Here is a 16,356-nt window from a genome sequence, read left to right as displayed (position 1 = left end):
ACTTTATACCAATGTAACAATTGTTTTACAAGTTGTTGTTTAACTTTCTTGCTTTGTATACCTATCTGAAAGTTGTGTTTTATACTCTAAAATTTTTATGTAACTAAATTAAAGTTTATCAAATGGCTCTGAGCACTATGGGACTTAACATCTATGGTCATCAGTCCCCTAGAACTTAGAACTACTTAAACCTAACTAACCTAAGGACATCACACAACGCCCAGTCATCCCGAGGCAGAGAAAATCCCTGACCCCGCCGGGAGTCGACGCTGGGAACCCGGGCGCGGGAAGAGAGAACGCTACCGCACGACCACGAGCTGCAGACTAATATTTATTATTCCTTTTTCTACGCTATGCGGCACCATACATGTACGCTGCAGCGCCCACTGGTCGTGTAAATTGTCTACCTAGAAAGCATGTTGTAGTTTTGAAATTAGTTTGCCATGACAGTTGTGCGAGTGACAACGTGTCTTTATGTATCTGAATACATAGATGATCATGGTGTGTATGTGAGTCTCAATATGATGAAGCTTTGTAATGCGTGTACTCTTGTTATGTTGCTCTCTACACCTTAGTATATTTTCTGTCATTTGTATTTTGGTTTCCAGACTATCTGCTGCTTTAACAAGTGGCATTTCATTTAGCGACCAATTCAGCAATTTTTCAGCACTGTCTCAATCGAAAATAATTTCCTTGTTCAAGTAATTGTTGTGGTGTCACCGCCAGACACCACACTTGCTAGGTGGTAGCTTAAATCGGCCGCGGTCCATTTAGTACATGTCGGACCCGCGTGTCGCCACTGTGTGATCGCAGACCGAGCGCCACCACAAGGCAGGTCTCGAGCTACGGAATAGCACTCGCCCCAGTTGTACGACGACTTTGCTAGCGACTACACTGACGAAGCCTTTCTCTCATTTGCCGATAGACAGTTAGAATAGCCTTCAGCTAAGTCCATGGCTACGACCTAGCAAGGCGCCATTAGCCTTACATAGTTTGAAAGTTATCGTATGAAATGTCTCAACAAGAAGAACGATGTATACAACAAGGATAAATAAAAGTTAAGTATTCGAGGAGCTGCATACTTTTCTTATTAGCTTTCACTACTTATCCTGCTCCAGAAGTCACGCCCGTCTGCGTTAGATAGCGTGCATAAAGGCCTCCTCTATCTACAAGGTGTTGGCACATTTACCAACACATCAATTGTTAACAGGGATTACGGTTGAAAATGTTGCAATAGCATCAACAGCAGGTGGTAGCGTGTCTTTGGCTGCAGTGGAGCATAACATTGTATATCCAGAGGACACCAACAAATTAGTTGTAAATCTAGCATATTAATTCCCAGTTCAGAGCAGCGTTTGAATGCATACAATAATATATATGTGCAGTAGTGTATACATAAAGCTTGTGTAATGTAACTTTTGGACATACATTGTAATTTTTCTTGCATGCAGTTGGGACCAGGGGATTAAAGGTGGAATTGGCTGACTGAGTTCTGGTTACTAGACCAATACTTACGCATTTATTGATAGCGTGAATAAATAGTATTACACAGACACAGATTTGGCTTGAACAGAACAACAGCTAAAATCACTCGATTTATGAACGGAATGTTTCGAAGACCAAATATTAATACAGCGAGAAATTATTATTAAAGATTCGGATTAAATAAAATGTACCTGAATTTAGCGTCACAGTTAAGGTTACATTAGAAAAACCGGCTACAACCACTAGTTCGTAAAAGGAATGTTACCAAGACAAAATATCAACGCAGTAATAAATTATTAATAAAGATTCAGGTTAAAGAAAAATTAAATGAACTTTGCATCATAGCTAAAACAACAAAAGCATAATAAAACAAGCCATTGGAAGATAACTTCTTAAATATTTTGAGTCTAAAAGATCAAACGTTTACGCTAAATACTATAATAGGAACAGTAGCTTACCGTTTGAAGGACCATGGGAGTCTACCGACTGAGTTTTGCCTTTAACGTGCATTTTGGTACTTGTAGTTCAATCCACATATGCACGTAAAATACACGTGAAAATACCACACAAACTAACCTGAAACAACTCAGTATTATAAACAGAAATAAACATTGGCTTATTTTATCAATATCGTATTCTACTCGTGGTGTTCCCCCCATATCACAGTACTATTAATCACAACATATAAAATCTAGCAAACTGGCTGTTCACCTGATACCTTACAATAGGTACAAGATCTGTGTCCTGTACAGCAAACCCCTACACCGTAGACAGCCACTTCAATATCATCCGTTATTCCACTGCGACGAACAGTTTGTGGATAACTCTTAGATAATGCCGGATTTAGCCAACACCAGATTATAGTATCCGTTCAGAAGCTCGGTAGTAGAAACAGAAAACAGCCGTGCCGTATTGTAGCAATAACATATGTTACTCATGGTGCATACACTATTATCACGGTACCATTATACCCACAATAAGAGGTGTCCAGAAGCATACTGCAATGAATCTACTGTTGGCCGCATGGGATTAGTCGAGCGGTCTAAGCGCTGCAGTGATGGACTGTGCGGCTGATCCCGGCGGAGGTTCGAGTCCTCCCTCGGGCAAGGGTGTGTGTGTTTGTCCTTAGGATAATTTAGGTTAAGTAGTGTGTAAGCTTAGGGACTGATGACCTTAGCGGTTAATTCCCATAAGATTTCACACACATTTGAACATTTGAACAATCCACTGTTCTCCATACTGCTGTCTAGCGATTACGGTCTTAAAACACGAGCGAAACGGCTTATGCCTCCCTAAAGCATACGTACGACAGTTGAAAATATGCACTTCTTGTTGCAAAACAGAACTGAATGAGTCCAATGAATGATGAAGTAGCAAAACTTGGTGTGTCCTTAGCACTCGCCATCTCATAAGAAGGTTGAAGACACAACACTGGCTTTGTACATGTTCTGTATTTTGTCGGAATAATGCTGATTTCCCAACTTATTGCTTCACAGAGATCTCCCAAATGCACGCTTCTGTGAAACAGAAAACAGTAACGCGCTCACAATATGTAGCTATATTGGCGCAATTTTCTTCTCTTGGCTTGCTTATGATTGCATGGGCTATGGTTATGATGGCTTTGTTTTAATAAAATATCAAGAGTGCTTTGTCATTTCCTCCATAGTCATGGATATTAATGATGCAATAAATGTACAATCAGCCCCAAAAGGGAAAGGCCATGAAGGATCAGTAAGTACTTCTGATCGGAAGAATAAAGCAAAGCACTTGAGGTAAGATTCAGTCATCAACTCTCAGTTTTATGCTATTTCTCTGTACGAAAATAATAAGAAGTTCATTATCAACATATCTGTAAACAGTAATTTAGGCTGTGGTGTGTGAGTTTCTTCAGGAGTTGCTCAGTCTCGCTATTGTCTGTGCGCTGGACGGAATGGTCGGCCTACTTCTTGAGTGGCACTCCGTGCTGAAGGGCTACCGCAGCCTTAAACACTTCAAGGCTGCAGTAGCTCGCGACGTGCGGGCTACCACAGATCTTTTATTTTGGAGGGCGCTTCTTGGGTAGCAGACATCTTTCTCTCGAGTGTTCGCCAGCGCATTTCACCCTTGCCTCGAGGAAGGTATAGTGGCGTGCCATAGATCCCCCATAGCAGTGAAAGCACTGGAGTAAGCTTTTCTTGTTCCACAGATTTTCGACAGTAACCTTAGTATTGGGCACCTTCTACACCGAAAAGAACTTCTTGTTCTCCTAGTTCTTGTTGGTGATCGCCAAGAGTGAAGGTGATTGCCTCTGCATCAGGGCCGGCCGCGGTGGTCTAGCGGTTCTAGGCGCTCAGTCCGGAACCGCGCGACTGCTACGGTCGCAGGTTCGAATCCTGCCTCGGGCACGGATGTGTGTGATGTCTTTAGGTTAGTTAGGTTTAAGTAGTTCTAAGTTCTACGGGACTTATGACCACAGATGTCTAGTCCCGTAGTGCTCAGTGCCATCTGCATCAGGATAGATTTGAGGCGCGTCTGTATACACACCAAATCGGATGTCCTCCAGGGGTTCTTTTGGGAGGTCAAGGTCTGTGCACTTTGGGAAACCCTTCAAGATCGCCTTCACGGGATTGTCTGTGACAACAGCGTAACTATAGAGAGAGCCCTGCTTCTTGGTGTGTGAATTTCTTGAAATCTTTAACGGTTGAGAGCTAGACTGGCTCATTGTCATCTCTTGCAGCCATGACAATGACGACGGATGTCGTCCACTGTCTGAAGCGCTGCAGTAATTCTCTGTAGTATAAACTTAACTTTCATGATAACGGGTAGAAGCTGATGCTCAGGCCGCCTGGCAGGTAGGCCGAACGGCAGCTGGCTTCGTCTCTATTCGGCTGTCTCTCTGATGCCTGTGCAGCCAACGGTGTCTGTAGCCCCTGCTCCGACTGTTCAGTAGAGTGTCCTGGACGTGACCTGGCGCGTCTTCCGTGTTCGGTTTTTGGCCGTTCTCACGGCTTTCTTCTGTTCCGTCAACAATGGTTGATATTGGTTAGCGACTGAGGAGATGGTGGCTGCTTCTGTGGCTAGAATTTTCCGCCGAGTAGGAAAGGTTTTCCGATCTAGATTCACAATTACGTCATCCTTAAGTTATCAAGGGTCACTGTTATCCAGTTGGGAATGCATGTTTACACTAGGTGTTGGATGGATGCAGTTGCTGATATCGTTAAGTCACCTGGTCAGTGGAACTTCAGATTTGTAAAAGAAAATGGATTGTGAAAGTCAAAAGTAAACATTTAAATGCAATAGTAAGAGGTGAAGTGGCCTACAAAATGGACGCATATGAAGGAAGAAGGGTATGGAGGCGACGCAAAGCCTACTCGTCCGTGGAACGAAATGTTATCTGAACTGGAATAGCCGTAAACGAAGCAAAAGTGAGGGACATGGATTTCCTGTTCAAAAACATTTCGAGCAGACTTGGGGAGAAAACGAAAACCCTACTGTCTACAAGAACGTAACCTGTCAACAACGAGAAAAATGACTAAGGGTTTGCAATTCATCCAGCGTATAGCGAGTTCCCAATTTAGACGGGATACGACTGGACTTGTGACGTTTTTAACTACTTTCAGACTTTTGCTTCCTGTTCAAAATGTTTCAGATGGCTCTAAGGACTATGGGACTTAACATATGAGGTCATCAGTCCCCTAGACTTAGAACTACTTAAACCTAAGTAACCTAAGGACATCACACATATCCATTCCGGAGGCAGGATTCGAACCTGCGACCGTAGCAGCAGCGACGTTCCGGACTGAAACACCTACAACCGCTCGGCCACAGCGGCCGGCTTGCTTCATGTCACAAAGTTCGTAATCACAGCCAGTTGTAGGTATTAAATCGTTTTCTTTTCTCCTTTGTACCAGCATTAAGGTGACTTATTACTATTATGTTATGATAATCTCTACAGAAGCAAAACACTGTAGATGTATGGGAATAGATTCAAAACTTGGTGAATCCACATTATTTTAAGTTATGACTACTAAAAGGAAACCTGAATATTTCAGGAATTGTCGGAAATTAACTCTTCCACAAATGCAAATCTATGAAGAAAAGGAATTTCGAATATCTTTCATATGAAAGAAGTAAGAAGACTTTCCCGTTTCCTGGAAAAAATGTTCTGATGCGTTCACTGCATTTTCCTCCTGGACGCCTCATATAAAAACCTCAATCAATCCGATAGTCCACCATATAACATACAACTGATACAAAATCTGTACCCTTCAAAGCAAAGATAATACACCGTGGATCTCAGTATCATCAGTTACTGCACTGCGACGGTCTATTTAAGAGTGCTGTCAGATAATTCCGGTTCTAGTAAACACCAGATTACAGTACCTGTTCAAAAGGTAACATTGCTCAGCACAGCTAGCTATATATACATCATAGACATTTTATATCTCCTTGTGCTTGACATACAAGGAACATCGACTTACACGAGCAACAGACTCCACCGACTCAAGCCTGCTCAGTAACTCACCAGTAACTGCCATGGGTGTGGGTGGCCTCTCTTGAACAAGCCCGCTCTGAACTTGCGGCCAAACTTCTAGCAGTAAGCCGACCAGCGCTGTCAACACCTGTGGTTCCTCTCACAGTTTTCCACTTATCCCTCAGCGCCAGCAGGTAACCCCTTCCTCTGCCGAGAGATGTGCCAGGCTAGCCAGCGCCATATCACAGGATGTAGCGCCAACCTAGAAAATCTAGGCAAAACAGTGTCACATTTGGGACACTTTAATTTGTTTAATACTGTTGCTCATTATTTTGATGTCATTACGTTAGCTTCTTTTAAGTTAAATACACTGTACAGTGTTTCAAATAATAGTACAGTCCATTTAGTTTCCGTTTAACTACTTCATACACTATGTTATCAAAAGTACCCGGACACCCCCAAAACATACGTTTTTCTTACTAGGTGCATTGTGCTGCCACCTACTGCCAGGTACCCCATATCAGCGACCAAAGCAGTCGTTAGACATAGTGAGAGAGCAGAAAGGGGCGTTCCGCGGAACCTACGGACTTCGAACGTGGTCAGGTGATTAGGTGTCACTTCTGTCGTACGTGAGTACGCGAAATTTCCACACTCCTAAACATCCCTAGGTCCACTGTGAAGTGTAAACGTGAAGGGACACGTACAGCACAAAAGCATACAGGCCGATCTCGTCTGTTAACTGACAGAGACCGCCGACACTTGAAGGGGGTCGTAATGTGTAATAGGCAGTTCATTTATTCAGACCATCACACAGAAATTCCAAACTGCATCAGGATCCACTGTAAGTACTATGACAGTTAGACGGAAGGTGAGAAAACTTGGATTTAATGGTGGAGCTGCTGCTCATAAGCCACACACCACGCCGGTAAATGCCAAACGACATCTCACTTGGTATAAGGAGCTTAAACATTGGAGGATTGAACAGTGGAAAAACGTGATGTGGAGTATTGAATCACGGTGCACAATGCAGTGATCCGATGGAAGGGTGTGGGTATGGAGAATGCCCGGTGAACGTCATCTGCCAGCGTGTGTAGTGCCAACAGTAAAATTCGGAGGCGGTGATGTTATGGTGTGGTCGTGTTTTTCATGGAGGGGACTTTCACTCCTGGCTGTTTTGCGTGGCACTATCACAGCAAAGACCTACATAGATGTTTTAAGCATCTTCTTGCTTCCCATTGTTGAAGAGCAATTCCGAAAAGGTGATTGCATATTTCAAAACGATCGAGCACCTGTTCATAATGCACGGCCGGTTAGGGAGTGGTTGCACGACAATAACATCCCTGTAATGGACTGGCCTGCACAGAGTCCTGACCTGAATCCTATGGAACACCTTTGGGATGTTTTGGAATGCCGACTTCGTTTCAGGCCTCGCCGACCGACATCGATACCTCTCCTCAGTGCAGCACTCCGTGAAGAATGGGCTGCCATTCCCCAAGAAACCTTCCAGAACCTGATTGAATGTATGCCTGCGAGAGTGGAAGTTGTCATCAAGGCTAATGGTGGTCCAACACCATACTGAATTCCAGCATTACCGATGGAGAGCGCCACGAACTTGTAAGTTATTTTCAACCAGGTGTCCGGATACTTTTGATCACATAGTGTACATTGTATGTTATATTCGCAACTGTAGCATCATATGACTATTTTAGAAAACATATCTGTAATTCCGACACTCGATAATTCGGATTGTCGCCCCCATTACACTGTTTTAGCGAAGTTTCACTGTACTTGTACTTCAATAATTGTTAATGGACGGAATTTTTCGTCCTAATACGCACAGTCGACAATAGTAGAGTAACACACAGCCCCTGTTATCGAGAGTGCGCATAACTGTCCCGACGCAGATGAATGTAAGACATGATAAGGTAATGAGTGTTTAGTCAATTCTCATTTGACTTACACTTTTGGTTGCAATGAAATTTCACACTAAGATCAAGTTTGTGTGTCCTCAAGTCTTCCAAAAAAGTCTCTGTGCGGGTGATTATCTGTCACTCGCCACAATGACGTGACAGAAACCAAGCCGTAACTATGACGGCACAATTGATTTTTGTAGCAAGAGGCGTGTAACTGGGATGGCCACACTAACGTGGCGGTACGCCAGGTGGTGCCACGGCGGTTTCACAGCGGTGCAGCATTTCATGCCACGTTGCCGCACGATCGCTGCAGACCGCGTTTCCGTTGCGCTTCCGCACAGCTACGCTTCTGCACGGTGCATAACTACTCTGAGGTGATCAATGTCATGGAATGCCTCCGACTATCGTATCGGACCTCCTTTTATACGGCGTAGTGCAGCAACTCGATGTGACATGGACTCAAGCAAGTCGTTGGAAGTTCTCTGCAGAGATACTGAGCCATGTGACCTCTATAGCCGTCTATAATTGAGAAAGTGCTTACGGTGCATAATTTTGTGCACGAACTGATCCCTCGATTTTGTCCCATAAATTTTGGATGGGATTCATGTCGGGCGGTTTGGGTGGCTAAATTATTCGATCGAATTGTCCAGAATATTCTTCAAACCAGTGGCGAACAATTGTGGCCCAGTGAATGGCGTATTGTCATCCCTACAAATTCCATTGTTATCTGGTAACATGAAGTCAATAAACGGATGCAAATCTTTTCCAGATAGCGCTACCACTAGCTCCTACCAACAGAAATCGAGACTCATCTGATCAGGGCACGGTCTTCCAGTCATCTAGGGCAGTGTCAGGTCGGCTGCATTCATTATGGCGAAGCCTCTCGGCGGGCCCTCCTACTTGGCGGGAGACATCGTTGTCCTAGGCACCTTTACTCGGCCACAGTGCGCTCACAACTGAAAAGAGCGTCTTGATGCGATCGACGGTCGTACTAGAGACACTACCCAAAACATCTGTGCAAAGCTTCATAGGGTTTCCACTGTGGTGTCCATTTCGCGACCGATCGGAACTCACTTTCTGGACAACCCTCGCTTATTACGGTTTGCAAGGATCTGTATAGCATCGGCGAAACATTTGCTTCTGGGATCACAGACATTTTACCCTGGTTTTAGTGTCACAACTCTATAATTAACATCAATACAGGCACAGTATTTGACACAGGCATAAACTTGATCACAAAGTTTTCAGTCATACGTAACATGTTTTATTGCCCTCATTGTAGGCACCGTTGGTGACACACAAAATATCCAAACGGTACTCTGTCTCGCGCCGTATATGTTGTAGCATTTGAGCACTTTCAGCAGTTTGAATGATGCGTCTGCACAATGTGAGCGTATCAAGTACAGGTGTAGCATATATTTTGATATTAACGATTCCCCAAAAGAAAAAATGCAATGGTGTAATGTCTAGCGATCTTGGTGTCCATGGTATTGGGCTATCCCTTCCAATATATCGATAAGAAATTCTTCTTCCAAAGTCTCTCGGACACGCGTTGTACAGTGAGATGGTGCTCCATGTAGATTTTGAAGCTTTAATATGATGTTCGGTACTTGGGGCTGTTGTCGTGCTTGTCTCACTAATTTGGATGATGATCATATAAACACTGTCCGGACATTTCCGACAGTCTCTGCAAAATCGAAGTTCACCCACTGCTTTGCTTTTCAGATGCACTGCTATTTTTAAAAAGACTTTCATACATTTACCGTAAGTTGTTCTGAACCTTCGTTACACCTTGACTGGAGATCTGTCTGAGGCAGCCACACAACACAGTGTGCCTTTACCCGTACTAACACTGTCATTTTTCGCTCTAATCGATTGTGGCGCTCTCAGCGTAACATTCAGGAACTGAAACACACCATCATGGAATTAATGAGTTTATCAACATACTAAAAACAGAATGTCACAGACAGATTGCATAAGTAAATAGTAATACCTGTTTAGAATCACGGTAAACATTTTGGGACACTGCGTATAACAGATATGATGCAATCATTCTTTCCTATACGACAAGCATATTCAGTGCTACTTTTAAAATATTACGATACCGTCAGCATAGTATTTCGCGTTGTAAAAGATATATTACATCTAAATACAGTCGCAGGATTTTATATTACAATATGATTTTAAACATTGCTTAGTAGTACCACTACCAATAAAGCAAAAAGCAAACTATATCAGTATAAAGGTATTATACAGCCCGTATCTATAAGTTGTCAAGGCAGTGGAATGTCCAGTGTATGATCACTTCAGCGAATATCGGTGGACACGTAAGGAGCATACCAGATAAGGTTCTGCCCTGTTGGAAGTTGCAGTTGGTAGCAAATTGGCTGTCTCTGACAGCACTTAATTTTAGCAACTTTGTTACGATACTTTTTGAATATTATTTGCAAAATTGAGAAACACGAAATTGTCTGACTGATCCTAGATACCATCTAACCATATCATAGAGGACGACAAAGTTATTAATTACAGGAAGGCAGGCACTTCTAGGAAGTGAGGTCAAGAACAGAAATTGTGCTATGGCCGTTTTCTCTTTCCATGAATCGTATATCTCCCATATTCGTCCACATTATTTACTTGGGTACACAAACGTCTTTGACCCATATCTAAAACCAAATTAAAACTCTGAAGAGTACTATAAGCTCAATAAAAATACGTAAATCTTTAAGAGAGGACTCTACATTATCTCAACATTATCACGACACCATTAAAGGGCAGCAAAATCCTAGTAACGAATCGATAAATTTCCGGTTCAGATTCTAAGTAACAATTTAGAAGCCTCTGTTTCTCCCACCGTCCAAGACCTTGGCTTAACACTAGATTAGTACATAACTTGGATTAAAAACGTTGCAGCCATATACCGAAAGCCATATTCGTTTTTCATTTCTTATAAAACTGCATATACCTTTCAACAACTGCGTCATCACCAATCTGCAATTCACATTTAAGTGCTTGGCAGAGAGTTGATGGAACCACTTTAATATTATTTTTCTACCGTTAAACTCTCGAACAACGCGCTGTAGAAACGAAGACTTAAATCTTTCCGTGAGAGCTCTAATTTCTCTTATTTTGTAACTTCTCCCTAACAAAATATTTTCCCATTATGAGAAGGAAGTTGGTGATTGAAATTTCGTGAAAAGATGCAGCCGCAACGAAAACCGTCTTTATTTTAATAACTGCCACCCCAACTCGGTTACCATATCCGTGACACTCTCTCCCCTGTTTCGCGATGCTACAAAAAGGACTGCCCTTCTTTAAACTGTTTCGATGTCCTCCGTGAATTCTACGTAGTAAGGATCCCATAACACACAGCAGTACTCTAGCAGAGGACGGACAGGCGTAGTGTAGACAGTCTCTTTAGTAGACCAGTCGCATCTTCTAGTGTCCTACCAATAACACGCAGTCTTTGGTTAACCTCTCCCATCACATTATGTATGTAATCGTACCCATTTGCTATCTTAATTGTTGCTCCTAGGTCTTTAGTTGAACTGGCAGCCTTCAGTTTTTTGTGATTTATCACGTAACCTTTCAGTACTCATTAGGACGGCCTCACACATTTCATTATTTAGAGTCAATTGCCACTGACCGCACCTTGCAGGTATCTTATATAAATGAATTTGCAATCGGTTTTTATCTTCTGACGACTGTACTAGAGGATAAATGATAGCATCATCTACAAACAGCCTAATATGCCTGCTCAGATTGTCTCTTAAATCATTTGTACAAATTATAAACAACAGAAAGTCTATTTTTCACTTTGTTAAAATTTGAAGATTACGCAGCATGTCCTTTAGACGGAAGCCTCTAATAGGTTTTCATAGGATATTAACAAATTAACCTTTCAATACGCACACCTGTTTCTTAGTTCTGCGAAAGATTTGAATGTGGATGAGGGGAAAACAACAAAACCATTTTCAATGTGTAGTCACTGCGCGTAGAAATAAAAAAATGGATAACGAAATTTCGATTACAGGTCGATTTACTTCAAAGCAAAATCCTTTGAGATGCAGCCTTTGGTAAAAACACCTTATGCTGATGATTAAGATGCATAAGTCTGCATCGTTACGTAAAACTTTCGGCACCGTTATTTCTTTTGCCAACACCAACGAGGCAGCGTTTCAAAGTGAGACATGTATTGGAAACGAAACACATCAGTGACCGGGGTTTCGTAAAGGCACGTGTTGTATTGGCCGATTCCTCTTACGCGGACACTCTTCTTCCATATATTTCATTTGTATACTTTGCAGTTAACTATGTACTAAGAGCTTCTTTTTTCGTGATTGTTTCATCTCTGTGAGCCGGCTATGTCGAGTTTCATTATTCATGTGACCAAATAAGACAAAATTTCGACCTATAAATGCACAAGACAACAGCAAACACTGCCGGCCGGAGTGACCGAGCGGTTCTAGGCGCTACAGTCTGGAACCGCGCTACCGCTACGGCCGCAGGTTCGAATCCTGCCTCGGGCACGGATGTGTGTGATGTCATTACGTTAGTTAGGTTTAAGTAGTTCTAAGTTCTAGGGGACTGATGACCTCAGAATTTAAGTCCCATAGTGCTCAGAGCCATTTGAACCATTTGCCAAACACTGTTTCGGACGACAGCCACTTATACGCGATACACATTACAAGCATCTCTGTAATATGTAATTCTGTTTGTCGCCAACTATGTTGTTTAACAAGCAACTCTGAAGGCAAATGTTTCAAAATTAAAAGTGCAGTGCTACTATAAATGATTTATCTTTTCCAAAGTTCTATATTGTCCAAAGTTTTACGTGTACAGGTATGACTGATGCATGAATAGAACGATAATTTCACCGAGTTCGCATTGTGCCAACAGTTGGTGTTAAAAATGCAGTGCTCTGACAAATGGCAGCAAAGCAAGAAAAGAATTTTTGCGTACTGGAGTATGCTATATGTTTATCTGTTACAACAGTGCAGCATGCATTCAGAAGGAATTAGGGAAATTACCACTATGTAAATACAGCGTGCGCTGGTATCAAGATTTTAGGGGCACTGGCTGCCTCTGTGAAACCTGGAATACCAAAAAAGTACATTTTGTTACTTAATCCATTTAGCAAGATAACTCTTAAATTCACATACAGCTTCCGTCTAAAAAGATCAGAGAGTGATTTTGCATCTGGCGTAGAATCAACGTCAGCGCACTAACTACGGTGGCAGCTTGAAAAAACAACCGTATACAACAGATGTGCATTCGATCAGTGAGATGAGAACCGTTGGTGTTCAGTTGTGGACATGTGTCCGTGGCACGTTAACATAGTTACAAATCGCACTGGAGAAACGAACTGAACGTTTCTAAATCAAGTGTTGAAAACTCTCTCCAGAACGTTTTGAAGAAGAAGAAAGTGTGCAAACTTTGTCCTGCACACCTGACTGCCAAACAGGTACGTCGACGCTTGGAAATCTGCTCAAACTTGATGAAATGCAAAACGCGGACAATTCTTTTCTGGAAAAAATCGTTGAGGGTGATGCGACCTCATCTACTTGGTGTTACCAGTACGAACCTACCACAAAACTAGAAAGAGCAGAACGGGTTTCTGGTAGCTCGCCAAGACCGAAGAAAATGCGAATATGGCACGCGAGGTGAACAACATCCGAAAGAAGAACTTCTCTGACAATTTCACATGGTTGTATGAATGTTCTGTGCCTCGTACTGGAGTGGGGAAAGACTGTGTAGAACACGTGAAGCATTAAAATCACCATCTTAACTTCCCTCTAGACTTTATTGATCAAGATTCGAAGCTTTTTGGACTGACGGTGCGTGATGTTTTGTTCCAGGCCACCTAATGGCTTTATTTAAATCTGAAGAGACTCTTCGATGGGACTGAACACAGACACGCAAGTAGCATAGATGGACAGTTTCCCATTTTCAGAACTAAAAACTGGCATGTGAAATGTTGGTTGTTTATAACAAAATAACAAAAAATGTCAACAACGTATCATATGTAGCTTAGAACTTTATTGGGACATCCAATAGAATCAGTAGATTTTCAGTACATGTGAGGCATAATGAAGAGAAGCTTTTAAGAGAACAGGAGATATGACTCAGTCTGTACCAGGTAATCCCGGTGCGGATACTGCTTTGTGGATATGGAACTTGAACAAGAAGAAGAGTAATAGGATTATGGAAAGATGTGGCGATAAGATTCGTTTAATAAGCAGTTGGCTATACACTGATCAGCCCAAACATTATGATCGCTGCCCACCGTTACTTTGGATGCCACTTGGAAGCGTTGCGGGCACATGACGCAGTTATAAAAACGCGAGGCGTGTTTTTAAGTAAGTGCCGTTTCGAAATTAAAAAAGACATGCTAAATTATCTCAAAAATTTAATTTTTACATGAAAGTCTGTACCTTAATCTATCCCCTGACGCCATTACAGTATGATTCTTCCTTGTTTACGTTGTGTACTGAGTGTTTAAGATGCCTCCGATAATCGTGAGTCCCGTCGACTGTGATGTATGGGCTGTTATAAGATTTCTTAGTGCTAAAGGCCTAAAAGCGATCGATATTCATCGTGAGATCTTTGAAGTTTACGAAGAAAACGTTATGAGTGATGGAATGGTAAGAAAGTGGGTGAGAGCATTTAAAGATGGCCGCACAAATGTGCATGATGAATAACGGAGTGGGCGTCCTTCAGTCATTAATGAAAGTTTGGTGCAGGAAGTGGACAATAAGGTGAGAGAAAACAGACTCCTTGCGATTTCCTCCTTGCGGGATGACTTTCCTGGTATTTCTCGTAGTGTTTTGTATGGCATTGTGACCGAGCACTTGAATTACTGAAAATTGTGCGCACGTTGGGTACCGAAAATGTTGACGGATGGAAGTTGAGCAAGGGCATCGTTTTGCTGCAAGACAGTGCCAGTCTGCATGTGGCGAATCAGACCAAAGATCTCATCACATCTTTTCGATGGGAAACACTAGATCATCCCCCGTACAGCCCCGATCTTGCGCACAGTGACTACCATCTGTTCCTGCACTTGAAGAAACACCTGGGCGGTCAGCGTCTTCAAGACGATGACGAAGTCAAAACAGTCGTGATGCAATAGTTAACAAGTCAGGCGGCAGACTTCTGTGAGGAGGGTATTGAAAAACTGGTACAACGTTATGACAAATGCCTCAATATTGACGGAAATTATGTAGAAAAGTAGATTAAGATACAGGCTTTCATGTAAAAATAAAATTATTGAGATAACTTAGTACGTCTTTTTTAAATTTCAAAACAGTACTTACTTAAAAAACACGCCTCGTACACGGTGACAGTTATTGAACTATATGGAAAAAAACGTAAACTAGCTACAAAGTCTGGCGTACACACACTTTATTCAACATACAAACGTCACAACAGATATGCGGATTTAGGTTATGACATGTTCGATATGCCTGCCGTCATTGGTGATGATGTGACGCAGACGAATAACGAAATACTGCTTGACCCGCAGAAGTGTCGGAACATCGATGCTGTCGATGACCCACTGAATGGTTGTTTTCAGCTGAGCAATGGTTTTCGGTTTATTGCTGTACACCTTGCCTTTAATACATCCCCAAAAAAACGAGTCGTATGTGTTCAGATCATATGGCGGCCAATCGAGGCCCATAACAGTGGCCTCTGGGTGCCTCAGAGCCACAATGCGGCCCCTGTTCCTCCAGGACACAAAGCACTCTCGTGCTGCGATGTGATCGAGCTCCGTCTTGCATGAATCACATCTTTTCGAAATCAGGGTCATTATGGATAAAGGGGATGAAGTCATCTTCCAAAACCTTCACGTACCGTTCCGTAGTCACCGTACCATAAGGAATATCGCACCGATTATTCCGTGACTGGACATTGCACACCACACAGTCACCCATTGAGGGTGAAGGGACTTCTCGATATAGAAATGCGGATTCTCAGTTCCCCAAATGCGCCAACTCTGATTATTGACTCACCCATCGAAATGAAAGTGGTCTTCGTAGCTAAACCAAACGAGTGTATATGCGCGTACTAATTTCCATCATGCACCGCGGCCAACAGTGCAGTTTGAACGTCCTCATGCAAACCGTTCAGAAGTTATAATGATTTTATTTCAAATAGTTCAATAATTGTCACCTTGTATGTAAGCGGAGCATACACGAATGGGGGATCACACCCTCGAGGATATGAGCCGCAAGAGGGCAAAACCGTTGAGATAGGCGACTTGACTAGGGGCAGATTATTATTAAGGAGAACCCGTGAACGAGTATCTCGAAAACGGCGAAGCTGGTCGAATGTTCACGTGCTACTGTCGTGAGCTTCTACGGAGAGAGGTTGAAGTATAGCGAAACTACCACCAGGCACTAAATTGTTGGATGTTCACGACTCTTCGTAGAATGTGGGGTTCAGAGGCTTGTCTGCTCTGTAAAGTAGGATAGACGGTGATCTGTGGCATCTTGCCGAAAGAACACA

This window comes from Schistocerca piceifrons, chromosome 7 (genome assembly GCF_021461385.2).
Source record: "Schistocerca piceifrons isolate TAMUIC-IGC-003096 chromosome 7, iqSchPice1.1, whole genome shotgun sequence".
NCBI classification, from domain to species: domain Eukaryota; kingdom Metazoa; phylum Arthropoda; class Insecta; order Orthoptera; family Acrididae; genus Schistocerca; species Schistocerca piceifrons.
The sequence above is the reverse complement of the archived record's forward strand: the minus strand, read 5'-3'. Positions refer to the sequence as shown.